The 17,555-nt window shown below is 41.5% G+C and overlaps 1 protein-coding gene across 1 annotated transcript in view; it reads right to left on the minus strand.

Annotated features, from left to right (window-relative positions):
- The window catches only part of ACBD4 (acyl-CoA binding domain containing 4), a 42,877-nt gene extending 33,323 nt beyond the window's left edge, over positions 1 to 9,554 (minus strand). The window contains exon 1 of the mRNA XM_053265233.1: positions 9,337 to 9,554. The gene's annotated coding sequence lies outside the window, so the exon portion shown is untranslated. The remainder of the gene's footprint in view (positions 1 to 9,336) is intronic.
- Between the last annotated feature and the right edge of the window lie 8,001 nt (positions 9,555 to 17,555).

Below are 17,555 nucleotides of genomic sequence, written 5' to 3' on the forward strand. Positions count from 1 at the left end.
CACTCATATTTGTGGTAAGATAAAAGCAAAAAGCATAAAGACTTTCTTAATCACTATGTAAGAAAGAGTCTGATTGGAGTGGGGGCAAAATACAAAAAATGGTTGGAGTGTAAAACACCATTATGGGTATCTCTGATTGAGGCTTTGGCACGTGAAGAGACAAATATGCAATTGGAATGGGGTACCTACAGGTGAAACTCGGAAAATTAGAATATTGTGCAAAAGTCCATTAATTTCAGTAATGCAAATTAAAAGGTGAAACTGATATATGAGACAGACGCATTATATGCAAAGCGAGATAAGTCAAGCCTTAATTTGTTATAATTGTGATGATCATGGTGTACAGCTCATGAAAACCCCAAATCCACAATCTCAGAAAATTAGAATATTACATGGAACCAAGAAGACAAGGATTGAAGAATAGAACAATATCGGACCTCTGAAAAGTATAAGCATGCATATGTATTCAGTACTTGGTTTGGGCCCCTTTTGCAGCAATTACTGCCTCAATGCGGCGTGGCATGGATGCTATCAGCCTGTGGCACTGATGAGGTATTATGGAAGACCAGGATGCTTCATTAGCGGCCTTCAGCAATTCTGCATTGTTTGGTCTCATGTCTCTCATCCTTCTCTTGGCAATGCCCCATAGATTCTCTATGGGGTCCGGTCAGGCGAGTTTGCTGGCCAATCAAGCACAGTACACTGTATACTTTTCAGAGGTCCGATATTGTTCTGTTCTTCAATCCTTGTCTTCTTGGTTCCATGTAATATTCTAATTTTCTGGGATTGTGGATTTGGGGTTTTCATGAGCTGTACGCCATGATCATCACAATTATAAAAATTAAGGCTTGACTTATCTCGCTTTGCATGTAATGCGTCTGTCTCATATATCAGTTTCACCTTTTAATTTGCATTACTGAAGTTAATGGACTTTTGCACGATATTCTAATTTTCCGAGTTTCACCAAGGGCTGTAAATTAAAAAATTTAAATGAAGTACAAAATTTGGTTAGTAATTGGTTTCAGTATCATCAGCTAAATGAAATTTATAAAAAGGATCTTAAAGTTGGATTTGTGGATCAAATGTCGAGATTCGAGAAGGAGTTGTGTGAAAATGATGAAAGATTAGTCTCTAAGATGTATAAGTTGTTGCTTTTGGAGGAGACAGGAGATGAAGTGGTTAAAACGACTATGATAAAATGGGCTCAAGATGTGGGTCATAATATAGATATGGCTGCTTGGGAAAAATTATGGAAAACTGATTTAAAGTCTACTGCATGTTATATTTTAAAAGAAAATTATTATAAGATGATGTATAGGTGGTTTTTTTCTGACAGAAAAAATTAGCATTAATGTATAAAAATGTTTCAAACAGATGTTGGAAATGTGGACAATTTGAAGGAACTTTTTTCCATATGTGGTGGTCATGTGGGAAGGCAAAGGCTTTTTGGGATATGATATATAATGAGTTGAAGAAAAAAATTTACATGACATTTCTTAAGAGGCCAGAATCCTTCCTTCTGGGAATAACCCAAGGAGAGTTTTCCAGAAGAAATTTAATATTTTTTATGTATGCAACCATGACAGCTAGAATAGCATATGCGCAGAAATGGAAAGACACTAAAATGCCCTCAAAAGAAGACTGGTTGATAAAAATTTTGGAATATGCTGAGATGGCAAAGCATACAGCACTTATAAGGGATGAAAATTTGGAATCTTTCAAAGAAGATTGGGAACCATTTTTACTTTAGAACTATTTTTCTAATATGGACTTTCAGCAGGGTTTGAAATATAGTAACAGCAGGTTGGGTTGAGTAAAATTGCATAGTAATGTGGAGTATCTATGTTTTGAATTATTATAGCAATGGTTTATATGTACAGTTAACATGAACCGTGCAGATAGGTAAGCAGGAAGTCAATGTTTACTTAATTGTAAGCTATTGTAAAAGCCAATAAAAATTTAAAATGCAAAAAATTTTTTTAAAATGAAGCGCATATTGACTTATTTTTTGTATTATTTGGTTTTCTCAATTATCCAGCTCTAAAATAATTTGCAGTTTGTTAGAGTTGGAGCAGGGGCGGGGGGTGCAGGAAGCACACATAAGAGCTGTTATTCAGAGGTAAGTACCCCTACCAAATTTTACTACTCCTAGAAGAAAGTGATAATGGAGAGTATTTTTCACCCAATACTGAGGAAAGAAAAGTTATTTCTTAATATATACTAACTGAATCACTAAATCTTCATGGTGCTGACATGCACTGGTGCCATGAGAAAGCAGCCCAACAGAATTTCTCAACTAACTGTATTGGTACACCGAGGAAACGACAATTTTTGACACCTTCCCCTGCCCCAGGAAGCCCTCTGTGCAACCCAAAAATGTCCCAAAGGGTTGTGCGGTCCTCAGGGACATATTTTCAAGTGGCACAAAGACTTCCTGAAGAAGAGGCGAGCATAAAAAATTGCTGCTTCCCCTTGCCTTGTTGCAGTTAGTTGGGGAGTTCTGTTAGACTGTTTTCTTGATGCACTGTTGCATCCTTGCCTTGCTCTGTATATCAGCCTATATGGTTAATCATGATAATTACCAGTTTGGTTGTTTAGTCTAATGACTTGTTTAGACCTGCAGAACGTGTAAACTAACAAGCCAAAAATGGACTACCAGTGCTGCACGATGGCCATCCAGCAACTTAGCTCTCTCTCTGCTAAATGAGCAAAGAGGCACCTTTTACAGTGGTGTTTATCTTATATTTAGGAGGGGAAGAGCCACTGGTCCTATCCAACCCCAGCACAGCATCTCTCCAGTGGTTGTTGCTGGTGTTCATCTTATGTTTCTTTTTAGATTGTGAGCTCTTTGGGGACAGGCGACCATCTTGTTTATGTATTATTACTTTGAGAACTTTGGTTGAAGAGCAGTATATAAATATTCTTCATCGTTGTCATTTAGCAGTTGCAAGCAGGCATCCAACAAAAGCTTTACCAAGGTTACAGGTTATTTTCATCCTCCATGGCTGGTGGTCTGTGTTCTGCTTTGTAGATCACAAGTTGCATTGGTCTGGTCTAACAAAAACTGCTTGGAATTTTGACAGATAAGAATATTTGAGTCTTTGCTGTGAAAACGTCTCTCACTTGCCACGAGACAAACTTCACTGTTTATTGTTGTTACACACTAGGTCTTGGAAATAAGTGAAGTATTCTTTTAACCTCCAGATGGCACTGCTCCTCTGTATTGGCAACATCTTTCTGTCAACATGCAAGTGTTGCATTTTCACTGGATTCAGTTGATCAGTCTAGGATCTGTTTCAAAAGTTTTGGCTCAGCCTTGGAATGTGTTTATCAATAGTAAGGAAGACAGTTTCCCACATAAGCATGTGCAGAGTGCATTTCAGTCACACTGAAGAGGCAATCTGCATAGCCTTTTGTAAGACTGGGGAATTTCTTCTGTTTGCAACCATGAGGCTTTGTGCTTCATGGGTTCTTCTACTTCCAAATGTAGTTTTTGAAAGAAGTTCAGGAGAGGTAAAAGTACAGAGGAGGAGGAAGGGAAGGTCATGGATAATGGGTTATGTGGGGCTGGGAGCTAGGAAGGGAAGAAAATACTAGCAGGAGGAGAAGGAAGAGAGACAACTTTGCGAGGCACTAATCTTGCTCCCCCAAATTGCATAGATCCTGAGAATCACACAGTCCACATATTTTTGCTTCCACATCAGCTTATTTGTACACTGCATTAATCTATGCTCTCTTTCAGCCATCCCTTAGGAACTGAGGTGGGTGACTATGGGAAAGAGAATTTTTAGTTGGTGCCCCCTTGTGGAATCCTCTACCTAAGGAGGCTCATGTGGTGCCTTGGCTGCTTTCTTCTAGATGTCAGGCCAAGACTTTCTTGTTCTTCCAGGCCTTTTATGGCCTTTCCTCCTTGAACTTGGTTTTGGCTGCTGTGAGTGGTTGTGATACTTAAAGATGCTTTTTTAATGTTTTGATTGCTGTCATATTCGTTTTCTTGCGATTATAGGTTTTCTTTCTTTCTTTCTTTCTTTCTTTCTTTCTTTCTTTCTTTCTTTCTTTCTTTCTTTCTTTCTTTCTTTCTTTCTGTGGTATGCTTCTGTTTTGTATACTGCTCTGAAGGACAGTTTGACTGATTTTTTTGTTACTCAAAGGGCCCCTGTATCTGCATAATAACTTCAGGCGAGAAAGATCATCCGATGCTTTCTTGTTTGTTTCGTTCACAGCATTGTTTCCAGTTCTCCAGCCCAAGGTGAATCCTGTCCTCTCCTTTAGGCCCAGCTTGTTCTCTTCATGGCTGGCCCTGCTGTGATCCTATATGCAGGCTCACTGACCCAGCCTGGAGCATGTAGGACCCCCTGCTGTCATTCGGCAGGCTATCTCCTCCTGGAGGGTGACCCCAGCCTCTGCTTCCTCTCCTCTGAATCTTAGTCTGGCTCTCCTTATGAACAACTGTGGGCAACATTAAACAATTATAGGCAACATTAATGGTGCCTTATAGGCACCATAAGGCACCATATGCTCTAGTAATGAAAGTCATGGAGCACAGTGAAAAAATGGGACTATGACTAAAAGTCAAGAAGGCTAAACTAATGACAACGCATACAGCAACCAGCCTCAGAATTGATAAAGAAGACATTGAAGTGGTGGATCGCTTCTGCCTTTTAGGATCAACCATCAACAGTAAAGGATCCAGCAGTCAAGAAATATGCCACAGACTAGCACTTGGTAGGGTTCCAACGAAAGCCTTGGAAAGGATATTTAGATGCTGTGATGTGTCTATACCTGTACCTACAAAGATTAGAATCATTCAGACAATGGTTTTTCCTGTGACACTCTATGGATGTGGAAGCTGGACCATGAAGAAGCAAGAAAGAAAAAGTTTTGATGCTTTTGAACTTTGGTGCTGGAGAAGACTTTTGTAGATACCATGGACAGCCAGGAAAACAAACAAATGGATCATAGAACAAATCAATCCAGAATTTTCACTCGAGGCACAAATGACCAGGCTCAAACTATCATACTTTGGACACATTATGTGAAGATCCAGCTCCCTTGAGAAGTCCATAATGCTGGGAAAACTGAAGGAAAGAGAAGAAGGGAAGAGAAGAAAAGGATGACCAAAAAGCAAGGTGGATGGACTCGATTATGACAGCAATGAATGCACCATTGGGAGACCTTAAAGGCCAAGTTGAAGAAAGATCATCCTGGAGAGAACCTATGTAGTTGCTAAGCATCAACACCTAAGTTGTAGTTGCTAAGCATCAACACCTGACGGCACTTAACCAATCATCAATCAATGGGCAACACTGAACAATTTAATGTTTTAATTGTTGTTTATATTTTAATTTGTACAGTGCCCAGAGATTTGTATATGGAGTGGTATATAAATGTGGAAAACAAACAAACACACACACAAACAAACAATAAAACAAATGGTGGGTGGGTCCTGTTTATAGGTGCCAAATATACTCCAGCTGCTACACCTGTTTGGGCTACCCCTGGGGTCCTGCTACCTGCCTGGTTTCTGGCAGAGCCAATTTCCCTCTGTCTTTTCATCATGCCTGTTGTCCAGGTCCCAGCTGATGTGGCTGGCCACTTTCATCTCTGCCACCCATCAGGGCTCATGTCACAAATGGTGCTGAAAGTTAAAATGACATAAATAAAACAAATACTTATTTTCTCTCTCTGTCATTGAGGAGAAGGATTAGAAAAAGTAAAACTGGAATTCTCAAGATGCCAATTTTTTTAATGGAAAACCTATGGGAGAGTCACACATTCTGATGGCAATTGTTTTCAGTGAACTATCTTCAACAATCCTGAGAACTTGCTTGTTTCAGTCACCACCTGTTCAGACTCCAGTGTGCACCAATTTACCGAACTAAATTATCTGTCTGTCTGTCTATCTATCTATCCAATTTCTATACCGCCTTTCCAAAATGGGTCAGGACGGTTTACATTAAAACAAAACAATTAAAATCAATTAGCAGTTAAAAACAGAGGTTGTAAAACACCATAAAACAGTAACTGTTAAAACATTCAAAATAATTTAAAAACCCTGAAAAACCAGGTTACAACATTAAAACCATTCATAACAATTTAAAAACCCTGGAAGGCCAGGCCAAACAGATAGGTTTTAAGGGCTCTCCTGAAGGCGATTTTTTTTTTTTTTGCTCCAGTGTGCACCACTTTACTCTTAGTTCCACTGAGCCTCAGTGGCCATTTTGTTGCCCATTAACTCAGTCTGAAGAAATCCATCCGGAGTTCTTCACAATCTGAGGTTTTCACTAAATGTAATAATCTGATGAAGCCACCTAATGGTGCAGCAGGGAAGTAACTTGCCTAGGGAGAAAGAGGTTGCTGGTTCGAATCCCAGCGAGTGTGTATGGGAAACACCTATAATGGCAGCAGCGATATAGGAAGATTCTGAAAGGCATCATCTCATACTGCTTGGGAGATGGCAATGGTAAACATCTCCTATATTCTACCAAAGAAAACCACATGGCTCTGTGGTCGCCAGGAGTCGACACCGACTTGACAGCACAACTTTACCTTTAATAATCTGATGTCATCTACAAACCTGACTTCCTTACCATCAGTTCCAACTTCAGAGTGTTTATGCATAAGTTAAATACCACAGGTTCCAATAAAGATCTTTGTGGGATCCCAGTACAAATTCCCTCCATTGTTAAAATGGTCTGTTCATTCCTGTTCTCTGATCCTGTTTTTTAGCTGGCTTCTGATCCATAAGAGGACCTGTCCTTGTATCCTTTGACCTCAGGAGGAGCACTTGTCAAGAGCTTTTTGAAAACCCTGGTGTATAATGTCTACCAGATTATCCCATTCACATATTTGTTGACAGTCTCAACAAATTCTAAAAGTGATATGAAACAGGACTTACCTTTGTCATACTGATTAATTCTCAACAAGGCTTACCCTTCTATATATTTAATAATTTTAGCTTTGACAAAGCTTTTCACCAGTTTATCTAGGACCAAAGTTAGTCTAATAGCCCTATAATTTCCAGGCTTAATGTTTTAAGAAGTATACTCCCTGATTTTTTTGTCTTCCTTATTACTAACTTAATCTCCCCACCGCCCAGTTTATATTTCTTAATCGTTTTCTCATACTATTATGCACACCAATGTGTGATAATAGGTATTCTGTGTGCAGAATTAGTGAATAAACCAAAAAAATAGGCCAAACATATATGTGGGAAATCATCACATGTGCTCTGAAATATGTGTGCGTGTGCACACAAACGTATTTGATGATAATAGTTCTTCCTCCCTCCCCTCTGGACTAGGTCAACAATAGAGGTAAACTGGGCAATTGCCTGGGATGTAAAAATGCCAGGGGCATCTGCCTGAGCTAAGCTAAGCCCAGCCCTATTCACATCACAAGTTATGTTCAACACTTGTACAATGAGTGTACAGTGTACACAGGTACAGATCTGTATGAAGGTAGAGTTATACATGCACATTATGTTGCAGAGCCCTTTCGATCTGTGCCATGCATTTGAGGGACCTAGAGAGGAGAGCTGGTCTTGTGGTAGCAAGCATGACTTGTCCACTTAGCTAAGCAGGGTCCACCCTGGTTGCATTTGATGTGTGAGCACTATAAGATATTCCCCTTAGGGAATGGAGCCACTCTGGGAAGAACATCGAGGTTCCAAGTTCCCTCCCTGGCATCTCCAAGATAGGGCTGAGAGAGATTCCTTTCTGCAACCCTGGAGAAACTGCTGCCAGTCTGCATAGACAATACTGAGCTAGATAGATCAATGGTCTGACTCAGTATATAGCAGCTTCCTATGTTCCTAAATAAGTTCAAAGATTCACTTTTAAAACAAACGCAGGTACAGTTGTTCACACAAAAACATGTACTAGTTTACAGATATCTGTACACTTGTACAACATAATGTCTGAATAGGACTCTAGTGTTTTGTGGGAGAAAGCCACTGTTTGCACTTTTGGTGGATGGCCACAGAGGCACCTTATGTCATGAACCCCAAGTGACACAGAGGAGTCCCAGGATGAAGGGGTCATGTACCCTGAGTTGGACACCAGGGGGCTTTTGAGGTGAAGTGGTTGTGACCACTGAGGACTCACAGGGCGAAGCAAGGCTTGAGGTGCCCTCACCCCCACCAGGACCTGCTGACCTCCTCAAACAACTCTTGCGTATGTCCTCTGAGTTGGAGGATTCACCTGAAGCACCCCAATCCTCACCAGCAGCCACCCAGCTACGCCGCAGCCCCTTTAAGACATTCCAGGCTCAGGTGAGGCTGCAGTGCTGTCTCAGTATTTAAGGCTTCAGTTTGCCTCCACCATGTGCTGAAACAACTTCCTTGTGGATGTGTGTGACGCAGTGTGCTGTTCTTTTATTATTGATTCTAAATCTCAGATATCCCAGTCATGGATGGAAAATTCAAGGTCAGTTTACAAGAGACACATTTTCTACATGGGAGTTTCTTCTGTGCAGGTGTTGTGCAGAAACCCATGTGTAGTGACTGCCAGGGGCATAGCAAGGTTGGAATGGGCCAAGATGAGATTTTAAAATGGGCCCCCAGCCCCTCAAAGTCCAGGGCCTCCACACACCCCAGGCCCCCAAGGTTTAAGTCTGATATTTCAAAATAAGTATGCTGTCAGGAAATACTTTTCACTGAATACACACACGCACACTTCACACTATATAGTGATATACATTGAGTACTATATATTTGTGCTACTTTTAATGCCTAGAACACACCAGAAACACTAATTATTAAAATGGTCCCCTCGCTGCAGATTAGCAAAGGAGACTTTCAACCATGTAGGGTGAGCCTATGTTTGTTTTCTCAGAATTCTTGAACAAATTCAGTAAAGTTTGATTCCAGGAGGGTTTTCACATGAGGCTTTTAAAGCCCTTTAACACACATCTCCTCTGGAATGGAGGTACTGCATTCACATGTTGGCCAGATGTACCCTGAAGTCCTGTGAGTTATTGGAGAGCAGTCCACACACAAGAAAAATAAAATAAAAGCACAACACATGCTTCACAGTTCTCACTCAGACCTTCTGGGTTGCAAAACAACTTGAACATAAGTGCATTTATACATGAATGAATGAATATAATATTGTTTGTTCCAGAAGTTTTTGTAATTTTCTGCCATGAAACAAGCAACAGGCCTTTTTAGATAGTAAAAAGCCAGAAATTTAAAGCTAGAAAATTTTCAATCTGTTTTAAATTAAATATTCAGAGACTTCTCAGTCTCCCCCCCCTCCATCAAAGCCCTATGACAAGCAGATCCCTATATACCTGGGGTGGGGGGAGGGTAACCACAAAAAGGAATTCACAGTCTACCTTCCCAAAGCTGTGTTGGATGGTCTGGGCAGAGAGTCTGTTGCAGAGAACTCTTCAAGCCTGTCTCCTTCCTGGCTTGTGGGGGAATGCCAAGTTCAGGCTTCGGGGATAGGGGTGTGCAGGTTCCTGAGGCCCCCCGGTCCAGCACGGGGGGGGGGCCCTGTTACTTTAAGCAGGGGGTGGTAGTACTTCCCCCCACCACCACCACCACCGCGTTTTTCCCTCCGGCACTGTTCCGTTTAAACATCTTCTTGGGGCAGCAGAGTTACCAGTTCGTCCCTGGGTCCGCCTTTTAGCCAATCAAACAGACTCAGTGGGGATCAATTAGAGGCAATTTTATTTCCTGCTGCAGCCAGCAAGGTAAATCAATGGGCTATTGCTCTGCATTGAAATGCAAATTGGTTATAGGTGCATCTTACATTTATACAGACAATCTGAATGATGTTGACACCCTAGACATAGTATATACTTGGCAACAAAATGGTGGACTAAGTATCTAATACGCATGTGAAAGATTCATTGTTCATCTGGTGATCACTCCTTATTTGGTTACATCCTGTTTTCTAAACTGTCCTGTGAGAACCAAGTTTCTTTAGATACAATTTAGTGGAGAGAGATAATCATGTGAGGCCGTGTCCTTGAGCTGGCCTGAGCTGGGGTGGGGTTACTTTAAGTTAGAGTGAGGTATTCTAAGTAAAATGGAGTTACTTTGGTTTTCTAAAACATATCAATTCCCCCCTTAAACACTGCATCATCCTGAATCTTCAGGATGCCTTAATTAAGGTTTGTAAAGGTACAGCTATATGTATGGGTCTTACATTGTGGCAAGGTTTAAAGGTTCTCATAAACATTTGGATTAAAGCTAGAATGCATTGTAAGCAGCAACATGTGATTATCAATACAAAGAGAATACATGCTGTAACTAGAATTATCTTCTGTGCCTATAAATCAATACGCTCTCCATATTAGTTAAATGAAAGTTCTAACTGTTTGGAAATATTAATAATAGCTCTTCGAACACATAAACCTCTAATCTTGGAAATATAAAAGGAAATATAGTTCTGTGTTTTGTGTAGCTAAAGGATTTGGGACATATGTGGTTTTGGGATGCCTTAAGCATTACAGAAATACATCACCTACACATATCCTTAACCACCCATATCTGGCATGATTTGATATAGAAAAAGTTTTATACATAACAGTAAGGTGTACATACAAAGATCATACAACTTATAGCAAGCAACATTGTTTTAACCCATCTTTATCCCAAATAAAGTATCAATAACAGTCTAGCATTGTGGAACCAGGTGCTTCTAGTGATTAATGGATTATCAGCTTGTGGAAAGCAATAGCAATGACAAGTCATGTATAATCACACTGATTAATACAAGTGTCTATATAGTTGTAGGTAAAGCTTGGGCCAGCTTAATGTCTTAGAGCACAAAGGGATCAGTAACTTGGGGATAGGTGCAGACTTGCAGGTAAATGCTCTGGTTGAAACAATGAGATGATTGGCACAATATGTAAGTGAAACAAATAAGGAAATGACCGAAGAGCAAGCATGTGAGGTCCATGACCTTACAGAACAGGAGATAGCAAGGTTTTCAACATAATGATAGCACATAGTCACTACAAGAAAGTAATATAAGAAAGTGGTGCAAATCATCAACTCCCACCCCCCTTAGTGTCCTCTAAAGTCTGTCATGGCCAAAAAGGAAGCCATGGAGAGCTTTTAGAATTCAAAATCTAAAAGTCCTTGGTAAGGAAAAATATATTTTAGTCCTTCAGTTGAGACCCAAATGTTCTTGTACCACGTTGCAGGATTTTGGCTATCCTGGCCGTGTCGTTTTGGCTTGTTTGGCTAGTGTCCACAGACAAGCTCGAATGTTCATGTGTTTGGGAGCCTTGACTCCCCCCCCTTGTGGGCAATCTGAAATAATGTCCTTGGAAGAATTTGAAATAGTGTCCTTGGCAAGATATCTTACCCAGGTAGGATGGTTCCAGGGCTTCACAGCTTGGGGAAATGCTGTTGCATGTATGACTCCAGAGAAAAGTGAACAAATTGGCTTGCTTGTTTGTTGTCTATTCCTCTCCTACAGCACTTAGGAGCAGGGAGATGAACTGTGCATTAGGCCTTCTTCCTCGAACACAGGACAGGGTAGTAGATGGACGTTCTGTCACCATTGGGTTGGACTGGAAATGCAGATAGGCACTGCCCTCTGGTAGCTGCTGCTGCTGCTGATGGTTAGTTTCCCTGGGTCACTGTTGATGGAGACTCCCTTGGGATCACATTCTGGCGATGGATCCAGGTATTCCTTCGATCTGGGAAGGACCAATCCTTCTTGGAAAGACAATTCAAGGCACTGTTAGTAGCAAACCTGTTTAGTTGAGAGAAAGACAGGCAAGTGAGTTGCCAATTCCCTCCCCCCCCCCCCGTAGGGACAGCATCCTGAGACTAAGTCTCTGGGTGCCAATCATTAGCACAAAAGGAAAGTCAAGTTTTCAAGGCAAATAATACAAAGGATGGACAAAACCTGAGGCTAATTCAATTTGGTCTTTTGGCAATTTTCTCTCTCTCCCCCCCCCCAATTTATATTTTTGTTTGCCTTGGGCCCCCCCTTTTCCCTGAAGACCAGAACAGGGGATGATGTCTTCATTTAAGGCTTGGTGGCTTGTGTTGTAGGCTGGTTTCTGATCACGAGAACAAAACAGCAATCCTGGGCAAAAGCAAGGCAATAAAGTCAAAAAGAAAAAGGCATTCACATTTTTCACCCCCCTTGTGAGTTTGGGGTTTAGAGGAGGCATTAAAGCCTTTCGGGTCAAGCATAGTCACTACTAACAAAGTCCAGTTTCCATGTGGCATCTCACATTCTCTTCTGTATCCTGTTCTTCCTCCTTACAACAACCCTGTGAGGCAGGCCAAAACATTTGAGTGGCAGGCTCTGTGTTGCCCAGCAAGTATCATGGATGAAAGAGGACTTGAACTCGGGTTTTCCCGGTCTTAGTCCAGCACTCTAACCACTGCACCACACTGGCTGACAATCATACTTACAGGCCTTTGTCAGGGCAATCAATCTCCATCCAGTATAACTGACTTCATCGTCAGTAACGTGTAGATAGTTGTGGTGTCCCAGTTCTCCATCTTTAGCCTCATAATTAATAAGTCACTGATGGATACAAGTTTGGGTTTGACATTTCTGTAAAGTGAAAACAACCTCTCGAGACAAGGAAAAAGATAGCCCACACAAGTAAAGTCAATCCCTGCCCTCTGTCTACCCACAACTTGGGCATTACCTGACTTGGCATGTCCAGTGAGATACTATACCTTGGTAAAGTAGGATTGTTTACTACACAAATTACACAGGCTGTTGCCACATGTTCTGCAAAAGAGTACATCCAAGAGGCACAAAAGTGTCTTTGTATTGACTAGGAAAAACCAAAGGATTGGTTCTGCAAGAATTCCACATCCATCTGCTGTTCTTTACCAGCCATCCTCTTCTAAATGCGCCCCCTGCTGTGGTGCAAAGTCAATGACCTTTTTCTGAATATGTGTGTGTGTGGGGGGGGGAGTTGTGTAAAAATTACCTTGAAGGTGATGAGCTCTGCAAGCTGTGCTGAGATACCTGGAGAAAGAGATTTCACTTCAAATCAGTGCTGCAGGAGAGGTTGATCTTTAAGATCAAGACAGCTTGGCATAGATGCAGTCCACATCTTGCAAGCAAGCATGTTCTTGGTCTTCTGTAGGCTCAAAAAGGAAGTAAGTTAGCTGGATTAAGAACAAAGTAGTAGCCATGGAAACCCCAGGATCCCCACCAAAGTGAAATGATATTTGGTCATGCGTGAGGGAGTCAGCCATCTACTGCCCCAGACTAATCCCTTTTAGCTGGGAAATTTCCAATGTGAATTGCAAACCGGTGCTTTGGTACTCCTTGCCACTTGCAGGATTGGCAAAACAAAATTCCTTTCATCAAATCTCATGTCTGGGATTTTAAGATTCAGCTGCTGTGAAGGCAAAGCAGGGCTGTTGGATGAGTCAAATAAATTTTTTTTTGAACCTTAGACCATTTGATTAGTAGCTAACTTACTTCCTTTTTAAGCCTACAGAAGACCAAAATATGCTTGCTTGCAAGATGTGGACTGCATCTATGCCAAGCCGTCCTGATCTTAAAGATCAACCTCTCCTGCAGCACAGATTTGAAGTGAAATCTCTTTCTCCAGGTATCTCAGCACAGCTTGCAGAGCTCATCACCTTCAAGGTAATTTTTACACAACTCATGGGGCCACTTGGAAAGAAAGAAGATATTTAACCGTGGGAAACAAGGAAGTAAAATATGGGACACAGATATCAGAACTCTAGACTGCTGTTACACTACTAGAAGAGGTTGCAGTCATCCATAGCAGAGGTCACCAGAGGAAAATGACCCAGTGACAAAGGGTAATTGGATGGCAGATGCTGCAGTTAAAACCACTGCTCCTTCTATTTCTGTTTCCAAGCATCTTGGATTCCTGTGCTAACTATCTTGGCACAACCCCCCCCCCCCACACACATATTCAGAAAAAGGACATTGACTTTGCACCACAGCAGGGGGCGCATTTAGAAGAGGATGGCTGGTAAAGAACAGCAGATGGATGTGGAATTCTTGCAGAACCAATCCTTTGGTTTTTCCTAGTCAATACAAAGACACTTTTGTGCCTCTTGGATGTACCCTTTTGCACGTAGTGCAGTGGTTAGAGCACTGGAATAGGACCGGGAAAACCCGAGTCCAAATCCTCATTCAGCCAAGACACTCGCTGGGCGACACAGAGCCTACAACTCAAATGATTTGGCCTGCCTCACAGGGTTGTTGTAAGGAGGAAGAACAGGATACAGAAGAGAATGTGAGATGCCACATGGAAACTGGACTTTGTTAGCAGTGACTATGCTTGACCTGAAAGGCTTTAATGCCTCCTCAAAACCCCAAACTCACAAGGGGGGGGGTGAAAAATGTGAATGCCTTTTTCTTTTTGACTTTATTGCCTTGCTTTTGCCCAGGATTGCTGTTTTGTTCTCGTGATCAGAAACCAGCCTACAACACAAGCCACCAAGCCTTAAATGAAGACATCATCCCCTGTTCTGATCTTCAGGGAAAGGGGGGCCCAAGGGAAAGCAGGGAAACAAAAATATAAATTGGGGAAAAAGGGGGGAAAAAAGCCAAAATACCAAATTGAAAATAGCCTCAGGTTTTATCCATCCTTTGTATTATTTGCCTTGAAAACTTGATTTTCCTTTTGTGCTGATGGTTAGCACCCAGAGACTTAGTCTCAGGATGCTGTCCCTACGGGGGGTGGGGAGGGAATCGGCAACTCACTTGCCTGTCTTTCTCTCAAGTAAACAGGTTTGCAACCAACAGTGCCTTGAATTGTCTTTCCAAGAAGGATTGGTCCTTCCCAGATCAAAGGAATACCTGGATCCATCGCCAGAATGTGATCCCAAGGGAGTCTCCATCAACAGTGACCCAGGGAAACTAACCATCAGCAGCAGCAGCTACCAGAGGGCAGTCCCTATCTGCATTTCCAATCCAACCCAATGGTGACAGAACGTCCATCTACTACCCTGTCCTGTGTTCGAGGAAGAAGACCTAATGCACAGTTCATCTCCCTGCTCCTAAGTGCTGTAGGAGAGGAATAGACAACAAACAAGCAAGCCAATTTGTTCACTTTTCTCTGGAGTCATACATGCAACAGCATTTCCCCAAGCTGTGAAGCCCTGGAACCATCCTACCTGGGTAAGATATCTTGCCAAGGACACTATTTCAAATTCTTCCAAGGACATTATTTCAGATTGCCCACAAAGGGGGGGGGGGAGTCAAGGCTCCCAAACACATGAACATTCGAGCTTGTCTGTGGACACTAGCCAAACAAGCCAAAACGACACGGCCAGGATAGCCAAAATCCTGCAATGTTGTACAAGAACATTTGGTTCTCAACTGAAGGACTAAAATATATTTTTCCTTACCAAGGACTTTTAGATTTTGAATTCTAAAAGCTCTCCATGGCTTCCTTTTTGGCCATGACAGGCTTTAGAAGACACTAAGGGGGGTGGGAGTTGATGATTTGCACCACTTTCTTATATTACTTTCTTGTAGTGACTATGTGCTATCATTATGTTGAAAACCTTGCTATCTCCTGTTCTGTAAGGTCATGGACCTCACATGCTTACTCTCCATCATTTCCTTATTGTTCCATTTATATATTGTGCCAATCATCTCATTGTTTCAACCAGAGCATTTACCTGCAAGTCTGCACCTATCCCCAAGTTACTGATCCCTTTGTGCTCTAAGACATTAAGCTGGCCCAAGCTTTACCTACAACTATATAGACACTTGTATTAATCAGTGTGATTATACATGACTTGTCATTGCTATCGCTTTCCACAAGCTGATAACCCATTAATCACCAGAAGCATCTGGTTCCACAATGCAAGACTGTTATTGATACTTTATTTGGGATAAAGATGGTTTAAAATCATGTTGCTTGCTATAAGTTGTATGATCTTTATATGTACACTTTGCTGTTATGTGTAAAATTTATATATATATATCAAATCATGCAAGATATGGGTGGTAAAGGATATGTGTGTGTGATGTATAGAATTATATAATTATGTTTGTAGCTCTAGAATATTGTATGCAATGTGCCTGCCATAGCACATACCATTTCTGTAAAAACTATGCTTAATGCATCACAAATGTTTAAGGCATCCCAAAACCACATGTGTCCCAAACCCTTTAGCCATACGAAACACAGAGTTCCATCTAAGAGTTTATGTGTTAAAAAGGAGCTATTATTAATATTTCCAAACAGTTAGAACTTTCATTAACTAATATGGAGAGCCTATTGATTTATAGGCACAGAAGATAATTCTAGTTATAGCATGTATTCTCTTTGTATTGATAATCACATGTTGCTGCTTACAATGCATTCTAGCTTTAATCCAAATGTTTATGAGAACCTTTCAACCTTGCCATAATGTAAGACCCATACATATAGCTGTACCTTTACAAACCTTAATTAAGGCATCCTGAAGATTCAGGATGATGCAGTGTTTAAGGGGGGAATTGATGTGTTTTAGAAAACCAAAGTAACTCCATTTTACTTAGAATACCTCACTCTAACTTAAAGTAACCCCACCCCAGCTCAGGCCAGCTCAAGGACACGGCCTCACATGATTATCTCTCTCCACTAAATTGTATCTAAAGAAACTTGGTTCTCACAGGACAGTTTAGAAAACAGGATGTAACCAAATAAGGAGTGATCACCAGATGAACAATGAATCTTTCGCATGCGTACTAGATACTTAGTCCACCATTTTGTTGCCAAGTATACTATGTCTAGGGTGTCAACATCATTCAGATTGTCTGTATAAATGTAAGATGCACCTATAACCAATTTGTATTTCAATGCAGAGCAATAGCCCATTGATTTACCTTGCTGGCTGCAGCAGGAAATAAAATTGCCTCTAATTGATCCCCACTGAGTCTGTTTGATTGGCTAAAAGGCGGACCCAGGGATGAACCGGTATTCACATCACCTGCTCCCCACATGTCACTTTCTATTCATTTGACTTTCCCCTTCTGTTAACAAATTCTGAAGGAAGGGGATGCTTGTGGATAGGGGTGGGCTGCAGCTGCTGCTTGTACAGTTGGACACAAAGTTTATAATAAGCCTTGCATGAGTCCTCTGTAACATGTAAGAGGGCAAAGGCAACAGCCACATCCATTGCCTGTCCCCAGCTAATTTCCCACCTAATCACTTGCTGAAGTCCTTTAGCTAGGAAATGCCTCTAAATCACATTCAGCACTGAGGCCCGTCTCTGTTCAGAATACACAAAAAGAAAGCCAATTAACCTGTGGAACTCACCACCTCTAGATGTGGTGATGACCACTGGCTTAGATGGGCTTGAAAGGGGGTTAGAAACATTCATGGAGGAGGAGAGATCCTTCTGTGGCTATTAGTCATGATGCCTATAGAGAACCTCCAGGTGCACAGGCAGAATCCCAGATGCTGGGGACATGCAGTGGGTGCAGCTGTTGCCTTTGCATTCTTACATGTTACAGAGGAAGCATGCAGGTTTATTATAAACTTTGTGTCCAACTGCACAAGCAGCGGCTGCAGCCCACCCCTACCCACAAGCATCCCCTTCCTTCAGAATTTGCTTACAGAAGGAAAAAGGCGAATGA

Source organism: Hemicordylus capensis, chromosome 6 (genome assembly GCF_027244095.1).
Source record: "Hemicordylus capensis ecotype Gifberg chromosome 6, rHemCap1.1.pri, whole genome shotgun sequence".
Taxonomy (NCBI): Eukaryota; Metazoa; Chordata; class Lepidosauria; order Squamata; family Cordylidae; genus Hemicordylus; species Hemicordylus capensis.